Genomic DNA, 12,467 nt, shown 5'->3' with positions numbered 1-12,467 from the left:
GAAGACAGAGCCAAATTTGAACAGTATGATCACTTAAGACTTCCCCTGGTTACCATTCAAAAAACAAACTCTCCTCCTGTATGTGGATACCAGGAGCACTCACTTTAATGTGGTTGTACTCCTTCAGGGTTCCAGGAACTCTAAGAACATAGTCTTGACATGAGGTATCTCTCTTTTTTAATGATGAGTCAACTTTGAGGAACCTCTTACTATCATCCCAGACAATCATTGCTTTCATTTTTTTTTAATGTTTTTTAAAATATTAATTAAACGTTAAAGAACATAGATGTTTACCCCTGGCACAATGACATTTATTAATTATGTCATTAAAAAAGTCATCTTTCATTTCACCTGAACATATGATCAAAATGGATTCTGGATTGTCATTTAGCATTTCCTTTTATTGGAAACCAACAGGCATTTAGAAGTTTGCCAAGGGAAAATTCTTGAAAAACAGTTGAAATTTTAAAACTGTTTGAAAATGACAGTATTTCAAATTAGCACTCTTGAAAGTTCGAGTACCATATTTAGAGTGAGTGATCTGATGTTAAATTTGTGGTAATCTTTTACCATAATATTTCAAATCAGTGTGGTTAAGGGATGAGGAATATATTAGAATATATTATAAAATATATATTAATATATTTTTTATCAGAAACTGTCAAATCAGCTTCAGAGACCTTCAATTCAGAAAGTACTTAATAACATCAAAACGATGAGCATCTGATGAAGGGTAGAATCATTTGAAAATAGTGATGATAGCACTTTCAGAATAGATGGAAAGTATCTGGCTCTTAGTTGCCATTATGTAAATGTCTTTCCCCTTCTCCCCACTAACTGCCCAACATACGCTCACATATACACCTGCCTTCCCAGGGATAGCCAGCTACTTCTTTGTGTGAGTGCATGTCAATAGGGTATATCTGTCACTAAGAAACAAAACAAAACAGAAAAATACATGAACCTTATTTTGAAAAAAACATAAATAATACTTCTATAGGAGAGAAAAAATAAAATCATAGTAAAAAGATAGAAAAGGAAGAGAAAGAATTACAGATGAAAAAATAGGAAAGCAAGAAAGAGGGCAGATTTGAGCAGAAATATATCGGTAATCACATTAAATGTGAACTTTCCAAATGCTCCAGCTAAAAGACAGAGCCTAAGTGGATTGGATAGAAAGGACCAAACCAAACTGCCCACACTAATACAAAGCATAGGTGAATTTAAATAAATAGATAAAAGAAGATAAAACAGGCAAAAAAAAAAAATCCAACAAAAAGCTTGACTGGCTGCATTAATAACAGACAAGAAAACTTATGAGGGAGGAAGATAATGGACAGAGGAGCCGGGTCAGTTCTCCAAGACAACAGCACAATCCTTAGTGTGTTCCCACCTAACAACAGAGCTCGTCAACACATGTGGCAAAAAATAATATAAACGAATAGAGGAATTCTCCCACTCAGTAACTGACAGAATTAGTAGATAGACAATCAGCAAGGAGATTTAAAACTTTAAAAGAAATTTCCAAAAGGCCTCAGAAATTAGATTCATGAAGATGACTGTACGAGAAGAACGAAGAAAGGGACCTCGAGATGTCTGGCGGACTCACTCGGTGGAGAAGGCGACTCTTGATCCTGGGTTTCTGAGTTTGAGTCCCACATTGGGTGAAGAGCCAACTTAACATAAAATAAGCTCCCTTAAAAAATAAAAAGAAATGAACTTCATAGAAAATATTAGTGACCCACTAGCCGTATAAACTGAGGAGTTAAGATTACTGATGCAAAAAGAGATGAGTATCTTAAATACTATGATACAGTAACTAGCAGAAATAACAGTAGGCAGTCTGCTGTGGGGGAAAAAATGTTTCCCTTCTTCCCTGCTAGCTTCTCTGGCTGGTCTAATAATTAAATTGACACAAGACAGATTAACAGGAGGAAAAAAAGCAAACGTAATTGTATGTTGTATGTATGGGGGACGGCCAAAGTTCTGAGACTCCCAGACAGTCAGGCGATTGGGGCCTATATGCCGTCCTGAACTAAGGAGGAGGGGTAAGGGGTCTGAGGCTTCTGAGGGGAGGTAGACAATTCACAGGTAGAGGGAGGAGCAAATCTTGAGCAGGTACACATGTGGCATGTATCAGAAAGCTCAGTCTTTCTGATATAAAATGATTTCTCTGCTAATAGCTGTCTTTCTGGTATAGGCTTCCTATTTCTATCTTTAAAGTTTTTAGGCAGTTAAGGGAGAAGTAAAACAAAAACCAAAAAATAAAAGAAGCAACCTCACGGCTCCTGGGTGGCTCAGTGGGTTAAGCCTCTGCCTTTGGCTTAGGTCATGACTCCAGGGCCCTGAGATCGAGTCCCGCACCGGGCTCCCTGCTCCGAGGGGAGCTGCTTCTCCCTCTGCCTCTGCTGCTCCCCCTGCTCGTGCTCTCTGTCCCAGTGCTCACTCCCGCTCTCTCTCTCCCCCCTTCTTTCTTTGTCAAATAAATAAACAAAATCTTAAGAAAAAAAGGCGGGGGAGCGGCAATAAAAACAACCTCGTCATGAGTCTCTTGGGCCACAGAAAATTGCCTTTAGCTCAAAATAATCCATGTGCCAAACTGGTACATTTTGAGCAAGATCAGGGTGGCCTTGAGGGACTGATAGGAGAGCTTCAAGGCTCGCGGGAAAACGGAAACCGCGAACATCTCTCGTCATTTCTCCTCCTACAGCGGGTCCAGGGTCTGGCAGGTTCTCCTCCTGTGTGCTTGATGGGGTCTTCGGGCTGGGTCTTCACGTGGAAGTAGGGCTCAGTGGGGTCTCTCTAATGAGGGCACTGAGCCCACTCCGGAGGGCTTCATGTCACTACCCAGCCGTCACTCCCAGTGTGAGATTTCACACGTGAATCCTGGGGGACCACAGACGTCCAGCTCTTAGGACACCACAGAGATCAGGTCGGAGGCAGAACAGCAGGACGGTCAGCCTGTGCAGAAGACGGCTGTGGATGTGTGCAGGGCTCGGTGGGTATGACAAGCACAACACGAGGTCGGGAGTATCCAGGACACCCACTGGAGGACTGCCCGCCTTCACTGTAAGCCATCCCTCCGTGACCTGTGGTGGTATTTGCCCAACATAAGCTCAGTAGGAAGAGTCAGGGTATCAAAGATCAAGGGCATCTCAAATCGTTTCTAGAGAGAGAATATTCACCCAGAGGACCGACAGCTTGCTCATCAAGATAGGACAGGGAGGAAACTGTGTCTCAGATTTTTCTGGAAATGTCTTCCATCGCTACCACTGGTGGCCACGCCACGGTCCCACTGGCTAACACGACTGTTCATGGTGGACCTAGATCAGGCATGTGCGTGCCACGTTCCCAGGGCACCGCAGGCTCCGGGATTTGCTGGAAAAACTTACAGGACCAAAGCACAGTGACACTCAGGGCCATGTTTTTCATAGCAAAGGACGTGACATAAAATCAAAAAAGGGAGAAGGCTCGTGGACAGCAGCTCAGCAGGCTCGGCTGGAGCGCCCAATGCTAGCGGCGGCTCTCCTGCAGGACTGCCGGGGGCACACCATTTCCCCACAATGGCAGGTGACACGTTTCAAGAGTTGCCAACGGGGATGCTCACGCTAGCCTGGGTGTCCTGGGGGCCCGTCACGTAGGCCTGCAGCACCTCTGTGACTGGCCTCCGGTACTGGACTCCGCAGCCCTGGGAGGGCAGCGGGTATGCACCACCCGTCTTATCCCAGCTCCCACTGTCTCCACAGACCGGTCAACGTCGGTCCGGGCCTCAGCCTCACGGAAACGTCCCATCAAACAGAGCATCCCTGAAGCTCAACGCCCAGACGCTGTCCGAGGGCTGGAGTGGAACCTGACGCAGGAATCTGCAGGACTTGCCCAGCCCAGGCCTGTGCAGTGAACACCTCCGCCCGCAACGCACACGGCACCTTAGGTAGAGACCCAGCCTCTGGCAAACGTGTCCCAGCTCCTGAGAATGATACAGCCAACTCTCAGCCCGAGCGTGCAAGATCTGAAATGCCGTGAGGCCTGACTGTGAGACTGTGGTGAGTAGGATCAGAAATAGGCTTCCAAAATAAGGAACAGGGCATGTAAGAGCTCTGAGGATAACAGAACGTCCCCACACGTTTGTATGAACTCAAGGAGGCAGCAGCAACCAGCCGGCCCGGCAGAAGGAAAGGCACCAGGCACACGCACCGCTGAGGGGAGAAAAGGGGCGTCCGTAGCAACGGGGTCAAAGGGAAGAAGCACAAGGAACCCCAGAATGCAGAAGTTACAAGCAAAGCAGCGTTTTCCTGTTGAAATATCAGGCTAAGACACACGCGAGAGATTGATGAGTGTGGGCAGGAAGGCCACGGCTGTGCGCACTAACCACGCGGTCCGTAGGACTGAGTCGAGAATGGTGAATTCAGAGGAACATTCAATCGCGTCTTCACAGCTTGGCCACCCACAGCCGCAAAACGGAGATTCGTAACTAATAATGACTGCAACCCTCGTCGTATTTTTATAATAAGCTTGGGGGTTTCCCTCCTGCATTTTTTAGCAATGCGCTCCTTAATATAAAGACACGTTTATCCTATTGTCGGTCTTTTCTTGATCTCTTTCTGTTTTTCTCATAATAAATTCAAACAAATTAAATTTGATCCTAGAAACTCCCTGTGTAGAGTATGATCCCATGTTTATTAAAGTATGTTTACTTCTCTGTTTTTCTTTCTTTCTGTTTTTCTTTCTATTGCTCTAACCAGCGTGTCTGGAAAGATGCTACATAGTTCTCTAAGTGGTGAGATCACTGGTCAGGTTTTGCTTTTATCTTTGTATTTTCCTACATGGTTTGCATATATATATGTATATATACATGCATACATGCACACATGCACACACATATTTAATGCTGATGTGGGCCATTCTCATAGTCATTCCTTTCCAGATTGTAGGGGATGTTCAAGGGATGAGTGTGGGAGGGAGATTTCCCTCACTTCCGATGCACCTGAAAAATGTGCCCATTCTCTCTTGTGCTGAGTTTTCCCACTGAACTGCCAGGTTGAACTGCCCGCCAGCCAGCACCATGTTGCAGAGCGTGACTATCTGTCATCAGGTTTGCAGTGGGTCACGAAATGCTACTTTCATACAACCTTTTGCATATTATATCTTTTTTATGATCAATGTGTCAAAAATAATTTCATTTATTGTAGGCACAGAATCCAATTCCTTAGGTGAGTCGTGGTGCCCCCACGAGATCCTTTGGAGCGCAGGGACGATGCCTCATTTCCGTTCTCCCCGTGGAGTGAGGAACATGAACAACAACATAACAATTTAAATGCAATTTTGTGTTTTAATCACATTATTATTGAGCATATAATGAAAAATAAGGTATTCCAAGCGGAATAGCTTTATCGGTTCAAGTGCCTGCCTCAAGGCTAGATGCGGCATTCCCTAATCAGCAAGCTGTGTAATGGAATTTCTAGACATCTGTGTTTGTAATCCGATTACCTCACCATCACTCTGGGTCGAGAGGATACTGTTTCAGCGCTTGGTGTACATTTGTATTTACCCTTTTCATCACTCATTTTAGTCGCTTTTCTGAACACATAAAATTTCTATGCATATTCTCACTGTTTATGGGTAAGATAATTAGTTAAAAATGTCCCGAGTCTTCACAGCAGTCTGTAAGCTGCCACCATTTTGCTCTATGTTAAATCACTTTATAAAGCCTTGATACAAAATATGAAATGTGGCTCGGCCACAACTGAATGTAGCTTAACCGATAATGGAACCTTCGATTTTGCTAACCCTGAGTAACACAGTCAGTCAGTCACACTAATGGGGTCTGTGTGCTCCTGGCTTTTCTGTGTTGATTCAGAATAAAGTACAGGGCATCAGGAGTGGCGCACGGGGTTTGCACCCGTCTTCGGGCACTGTCTGTCTCCCCGGTTAACTTCCTGTTTCCTGGCTCAGCTGAGTCTCAGGTCCCGGTGCAGGGGGAGGGTTTGGGTCCACCTCCAGACATAGACTCCTAATCTGGCCTCTGGAAGACAACGAAAGGGACTTTCCCGCAGTAATGGTTCTCAGGCAGGATGTGACGAGGATGTGACCAACTTTTATTCTTGGCGCTTGGACCTCCAGTTCGCCCACCCAGCGTCCGGGTCATCTCTGTAATGTACTGTGAAGACCCTATTATCTGGTAATTAGAAAACGGGACATTTACTGCTCCTTGTTGCTTTGTTTTAGTCAGTGACTCCTAGGTTTACCTCTTGTTTTCTTTCCAGAAAAACAAAACAAAACAAAAATCAGTCCAGGCTTGACCAGCCCGCATTTGACACGACTAAAAACGGTTTTAGTTTCTTATTTTCCACGTTGCCATGAAATCAGACTTTAAATACACATCACAGGAGATGATGACACATCAGTTGGGACAAACAGTACTGGAGACATCGGGCCCTTCCGAGGATACAAAAAGAAACAGGCGCCGTTCTTGTTGACCCTGGCTCTATAACACACTTGTGTCCCCTCGGAGTTGAGGGTGAGCCCGTGCATTGGTTCCTTCTTTCCACGCCGGCATGGACGCCACTGGCAGAGAGCAAGCCGGGTGTTCAGGGGCTCCTGAAGATGTCTGTCTGCCAGGCCAGCCTTGGGCTCTGTGCACAGGGGCTCACACACCCGTTCCCTTCCAGGAGCTGAGGTGGGCTTCGAGCTGGAGGCCTGCACGGTCCTGGATTGTCCCTCCCTCATCAGCCCTCAGACTTCCCACCTCTGTGGCTGCACCCATTGTCCATGCAGAATCCCAACGTCCCACAAGTTTCCACCAACCTAAGGGCAGGCTGTGTGCAACATTGCGTAAGTTCCCTCAGCTTGTACAAGATGCCCATTTGTGCAGAACCTCTCTTATATTTTGAAATATTTTAGGCATACAAAAAAGGTAAGTCGCATTATAATAAATGGCCATGGACCTACTTCTTATGTTTTGACGTAAGTGATTATTCCGCCCTCTATGCTCTAGATTTCTTTTAAAAAAATAAACTAACAGCTGTGTCTCTGTATTTCTCCAGTATCCTCTTCTGTTTTCTTCCTATCTTGACCTTTCATGAATACTTTAAAATAATCTACTTATATACGCAACCATAATATATGCAGAACTGATTTTAGAGTATCCGGTCAGTGATATATTGGTGTGTCCTTGCTATGGACTGGGTGTCTGTGCTCCCCGAAATTCATAGATCGAGGCCCTAAACCCTAATGTGGTAGTGTTTGGAGGTGGGGCATGTGGGAAATAACTAGGGTTAGATAAGGTCAGGAGGGTGGAGATGCCCCTGAGATGGGACTTGTGTCCTTATAAGAAGGGAACAGAGCCCTCTCTCCACCAAGTGAGAAAAGAAGGAGAAGAGGGCCATCTGCCATCGAGGAAGAGCCCTCACCAGACACAGCGCTGGTGCCTTGACTTTGGACTTCCAGCCTGAGAAATGAACGCGTCTGGTTTAAGCCAGCTGGCCCATGGTGCTGCATTGTGGAGGTTGATGGTGCTTCTGGATCTGGGAACCTTCTGTGAGCTTCTGTGAGCCTTCTGCTTTTCTTCCTCAACTTCTGTCTGATACGTAGTCACAGCAAATCATCTACCGTAGGCTCATTTATGTGAACTATTGAGTACACCATACCACTACTGATGCGTTCGTCTGTCAACAACATTTAGTTAATGTTTCTCACGGCATGAGTGCCTTCATCTCTCCAAGAGCAACACCGAGAAGAGGATCTTCAAACAGAGCAGATGCTTACAAACATTAATCTAAACGTCTGTGGGCAGGTCTGACTCGCTGCAAACGGGCACATGATTTCCTCTTGCTAAAAACAATAGATATTTACAACTAACAAATCCTTTATTTTGATTTGCGATGCCTTGGCTGTTGCCCTGTATCTAACGTCCCTCTGAGTTCGCTGTTCACTGGGTGTCAATCACGTCGAGATGATTGTCACATTGGGGGAGTATAACTTACCCTTTTGAATGCCCTTTCCACATCCTTTGACATTCTTCTCTTATCACATCACTAGTCTTATTTGTTTGTTTTTAGATCCATGTGAATTCTAGACTGGACCCTCGGTCGTTGTCGGTCAAGTACAAGGAAATTGCCATCCTCCACAATGGGGCTCATATTTTCACCATGTCCTGACCTCAGACATTGAAAAATCTATTGGAAATAATGTTACCCTCCTTTTTTTTTTTTTGATTTGTCCATGTTATGTCATATTTAAAAAATCTTCCTCAGTTGAGCAAGCTCCCCTACCATGTTATTTTCAGAACTGTGTTGGTATTATTGGTCTTTTGTTTTCCCCTATAAATTTGGGAATAGACTCAGATGTACAAAATCTTTCCATGGTTCCTGACTATATCTGAATTTAGTCTATAAATCAGTTTCAGAAGGACCATCACTTCTGTGAAATGGAGCTTTCCCGGACATGTCTGTCCTCTACACCTTTATTAGCTCCACACCGACATTTCTCAATGACATGTTTATAACCCTATAAGAATCACATGTTTCCCTTTATGTGTAATTGATACGTATCAGACTTTCCATCCTTTGTAAATGGTATCTTTTTTTCTTTTTTTTATCCTTATTTTTTATTTTATTATAAACATATAATGTATTTTTATCCCCAGGGGTAAAGGTCTGAGAATCGCGAGGTTTACACACTTCACAGCACTCACCACAGCACATACCATCCCCAATGTCCATAACCCCACCCCCCTCTTCCAACCCCCTCCCCCCAGCAATCCTCAGTTTGTTTTGTGAGATTAAGAGTCACTTATGGTTTGTCTCCCTCCCGATCCCATCTTGTTTCATTTATTCTTCTCCTACTCACTTAAGCCCCCATGTTGCATCTTCACTTCCTCATATCAGGGAGATCATATGATACATCTTCTTTAGCCATTCATCTGTTGATGGACATCTAGGTTCTTTCCATAGTTTGGCTATTGTGGACATTGCTGCTATAAACATTCAGGTGCACGTGCCCTTTCGGATCACTACATTTTGTATCTTTAGGGTAAATACCCAGTAGTGCAATTGCTGGGTCATAGGGCAGTTCTATTCTCAACATTTTGAGGAACCTCCATGCTGTTTTCCAGAGTGGTTGCACCAGCTTGCATTCCCACCAACAGTGTAGGAGGGTTCCCCTTTCTCCACATCCTCGCCAGAATCTGTCATTTCCTGACTTGTTAATTTTAGCCATTCTGACTGGTGTGGGGTGGTATCTCACTGTGGTTTTGATTTATATTTCCCTGATGCTGAGTAATGTGGAGCACTTTTTCATGTGTCTGTTGGCCATGTGGATGTCTTTTTTGCAGAAATGTCTGTTCATGTCTTCTGCCCATTTCTTGATGGGATTATTTGTTCTTTGGGTGTTGAGTTTGCTAAGCTCTTCATAGATTTTGGACACTAGCCCTTTATCTGATATGTCCTTTGCAAGTTATCTTCTCCCATTCTGTCAGTTGTCTTTTGGTTTTGTTAACTGTTTCCTTTGCTGTGCAAAAGCTTTTGATCTTGATGAAATCCCAATAGTTCATTTTTGCCCTTGCTTCCCTTGCCTTTGGTGATGTTCCTAGGAAGACGTTGCTGCAGCTGAGGTCATAGAGGTTGCTGCCTGTGTTGTCCTCAAGGATTTTGATGGATTCCTTTCTCACATTGAGGCCCTTCATCCATTTTGAGTCTATTTTCGTGTGTGGTATAAGGAAATGGTCCAATTTCATTTTTCTGCATGTGGCTGTCCAATTTTCCCAACACCATTTATTGAAGAAGCTGTCTTTTTTCCATTGGACATTCTTTCCTGCTTTGTCGAAGATTACTTGTAGAGTTGAGGGTCTATTTCTGGGCTCTCTATTCTGTTCCATTGATCTATGTGTTTGCTTTTGTGCCAATACCATGCTGTCTTGATGATGACAGCTTTGTAATAGTGCTTGAAGTCTGGAATTGTGATGGTACCAACTTTGGCTTTCTTTTTCAATATTCCTTTGGCTATTCGAGGTCTTTTCTGGTTCCATATAAATTTTAGGATTATTTGTTCCATTTCTTTGAAAAAAATGGGTGGGATTTTGATAGGGATTGCATTAAATGTGTAGATTGATTTAGGTAGCATAGACATTTTTGCAATATTTATTCTTCCAATCCAGGAGCATGGAACATTTTTCCATTTCTTCATGTCTTCCTCAATTTATTTCATGAGTACTTTATAGTTTTCTGAGTATAGATTCTGTGCCTCTTTGGTTAGGTTTATTCCTAGGTATCTTATGGTTTGGGGTGCAATTGTAAATGGGATTGACTCCTTAATTTCTCTTTCTTCTGTCTTGTTGTTGGTGTAGAGACATGCAACTGATTTCTGTGCATTGATTTTATATCCTGAATTCCTGTACAAGTTCTAGCAGTTTTGGAGTGGCTTATTTGGGTTTTCCACATATAGTATCATATCATCTGTGAAGAGTGATAGTTTGACTACTTCTTTGCTGATTTGGATGCCTTTAATTTCTTTTTGTTGTCTGATTGCTGAGGCTAGGACTTCTAGTAGTATGTTGAACAGCAGTGGTGATAATGGACATCCCTGCCATGTTCCTGACCTTAGCAGAAAAGCTTTCAGTTTTTCTCCATTGAGAATGATATTTGCAGTGGGTTTTCATAGATGGCTTTGATAATATTGAGGTATGTGCCCTCTATCCCTACACTTTGAAGAGTTTTGATCAGGAAGGGATGCTGTACTTTGTCAGATGTTTTTTCAGAATCTATTGGGAGTATCATATGGTTCTTGTTCTTTCTTTTATTAATGTGTTGCATCACATTAACTGATTTGCAGATGTTGAACCAACCTTGCAGCCCTGGAATAAATCTCACTTGATTATGGTGAATAATCATTTTTAATGTCCTGTTGGATCCTATTGGCCAGTATTTTGGTGAGAATTTTCACATCTGTGTTCTTTAAGGATATTGGTCTGTAATTCTTTTTTGATGGGATCCTTGTCTGGTTTTGGGATCAAGGTGATGCTGGCCACATAAAATGAGTTTGAAAGTTTTCCTTCCATTTCTATTTTTTGAACAGTTTCAGCAGAACAGGAATTAGTTCTTCTTTAAATGTTTGGTAGAATTCCCCTGGGAGGCCATCTCGCCCTTGGCTTTTGTTTGTTTGGAGATTTTTGATGACTGTTTCAATCTCCTTACTGGTTATGGGTCTGTTCAGGCTTTCTATTTCTTCCTGGTTCAGTTGTGGTAGTTTATATGTCTCTAGGAATGCCTCCATTTCTTCCAGATTGTCAAGTTTGTTGGCGTAGAGTTGCTCATAGTATGTTCTTATAATTGTTGTATTTCTTTGGTGTTAGTTATAATCTCTCCTCTTTCATTCATGATTTTATTTACTTGGGTCCTTTCTCTTTTCTTTTTGATAATCCTGGCCAGGGGTTTATCAATCTCATTAATTCTTTCAAAGAACCAGCTCCTAGTTTCATTGATTTTTTTCTGTTTTTCTTCCTCTATTGATTTCTGCTCTGATCTTTATGATTTCTCTTCTCCTGCTGGGTTTAGGCTTTCTTTGCTGTTCTTTCTCCAGCTCCTTTAGGTATAGGGTTAGGTTGTGTATTTGAGACCTTTCTTGTTTCTTGAGAAAGGCTTGTACCGCTATATATTTTCCTCTCAACACTGCCTTTGCTGTGTCCCACAGATTTTGAACCGTTGTGTTTTCATTATCATTTGTTTCCATGAATTTTTTCAATTCTTCCTTAATTTCCTGGTTGACCCATTCATTCTTTAGAAGGATGCTGTTTAGTATCCATGTACTGGGGTTCTTTCCAAATTTCCTCTTGTGTTTGAGTTCTAGCTTCAAAGCATTGTGGTCTGAAAATATGCAGGGAATGATCCCAATCTTTTGATACTGGTTGAGTCCTGATTTAGGACCCAGGATGTGATCTATTCTGAAGAATGTTCCCTGTGCACTAGAGAAGAATGTGTATTCTGTTGCTTTTGGATGAAATGTTCCAAATATATCTGTGATGTCCATCTGGTCCATTGTGTCATTTAAGGCCTTTATTTCCTTGTTGATCTTTTGCTTGGATGATCTGTCCATTTCAGTGAGGGGAGTATTAAAGTCCCCTACTATTATTGCATTATTGTTGATATGTTTCTTTGATTTTGTTATTAATTGGTTTATATAGTTGGCTGCTCCCACATTAGGGGCATAGATATTTAAAACTTTTAGATCTTCTTGTTGGACAGACCCTTTGAGTATGATATGGTGTCCTTCCTCATCTCTTATTATAGTCTTTGGCTTAAAATCTAATTGATCTGATCTAAGGATTGCCACCCCAGCTTTCTTCTGATGTCCTTTAGCGTGGTAAATTGTTTTCCACCCCCTCTCTTTAAATCTGGAGGTGTCTTCGGGACTAAAATGAGTTTCTTGTAGGCAGCATATTGATGGGTTTTGTTTTTTTATCCATTCTGATACCC

This window comes from Neovison vison, chromosome 11 (genome assembly GCF_020171115.1).
Source record: "Neovison vison isolate M4711 chromosome 11, ASM_NN_V1, whole genome shotgun sequence".
Classification (NCBI taxonomy): Eukaryota; Metazoa; Chordata; class Mammalia; order Carnivora; family Mustelidae; genus Neogale; species Neogale vison.
This window is presented reverse-complemented; position numbering follows the sequence as displayed.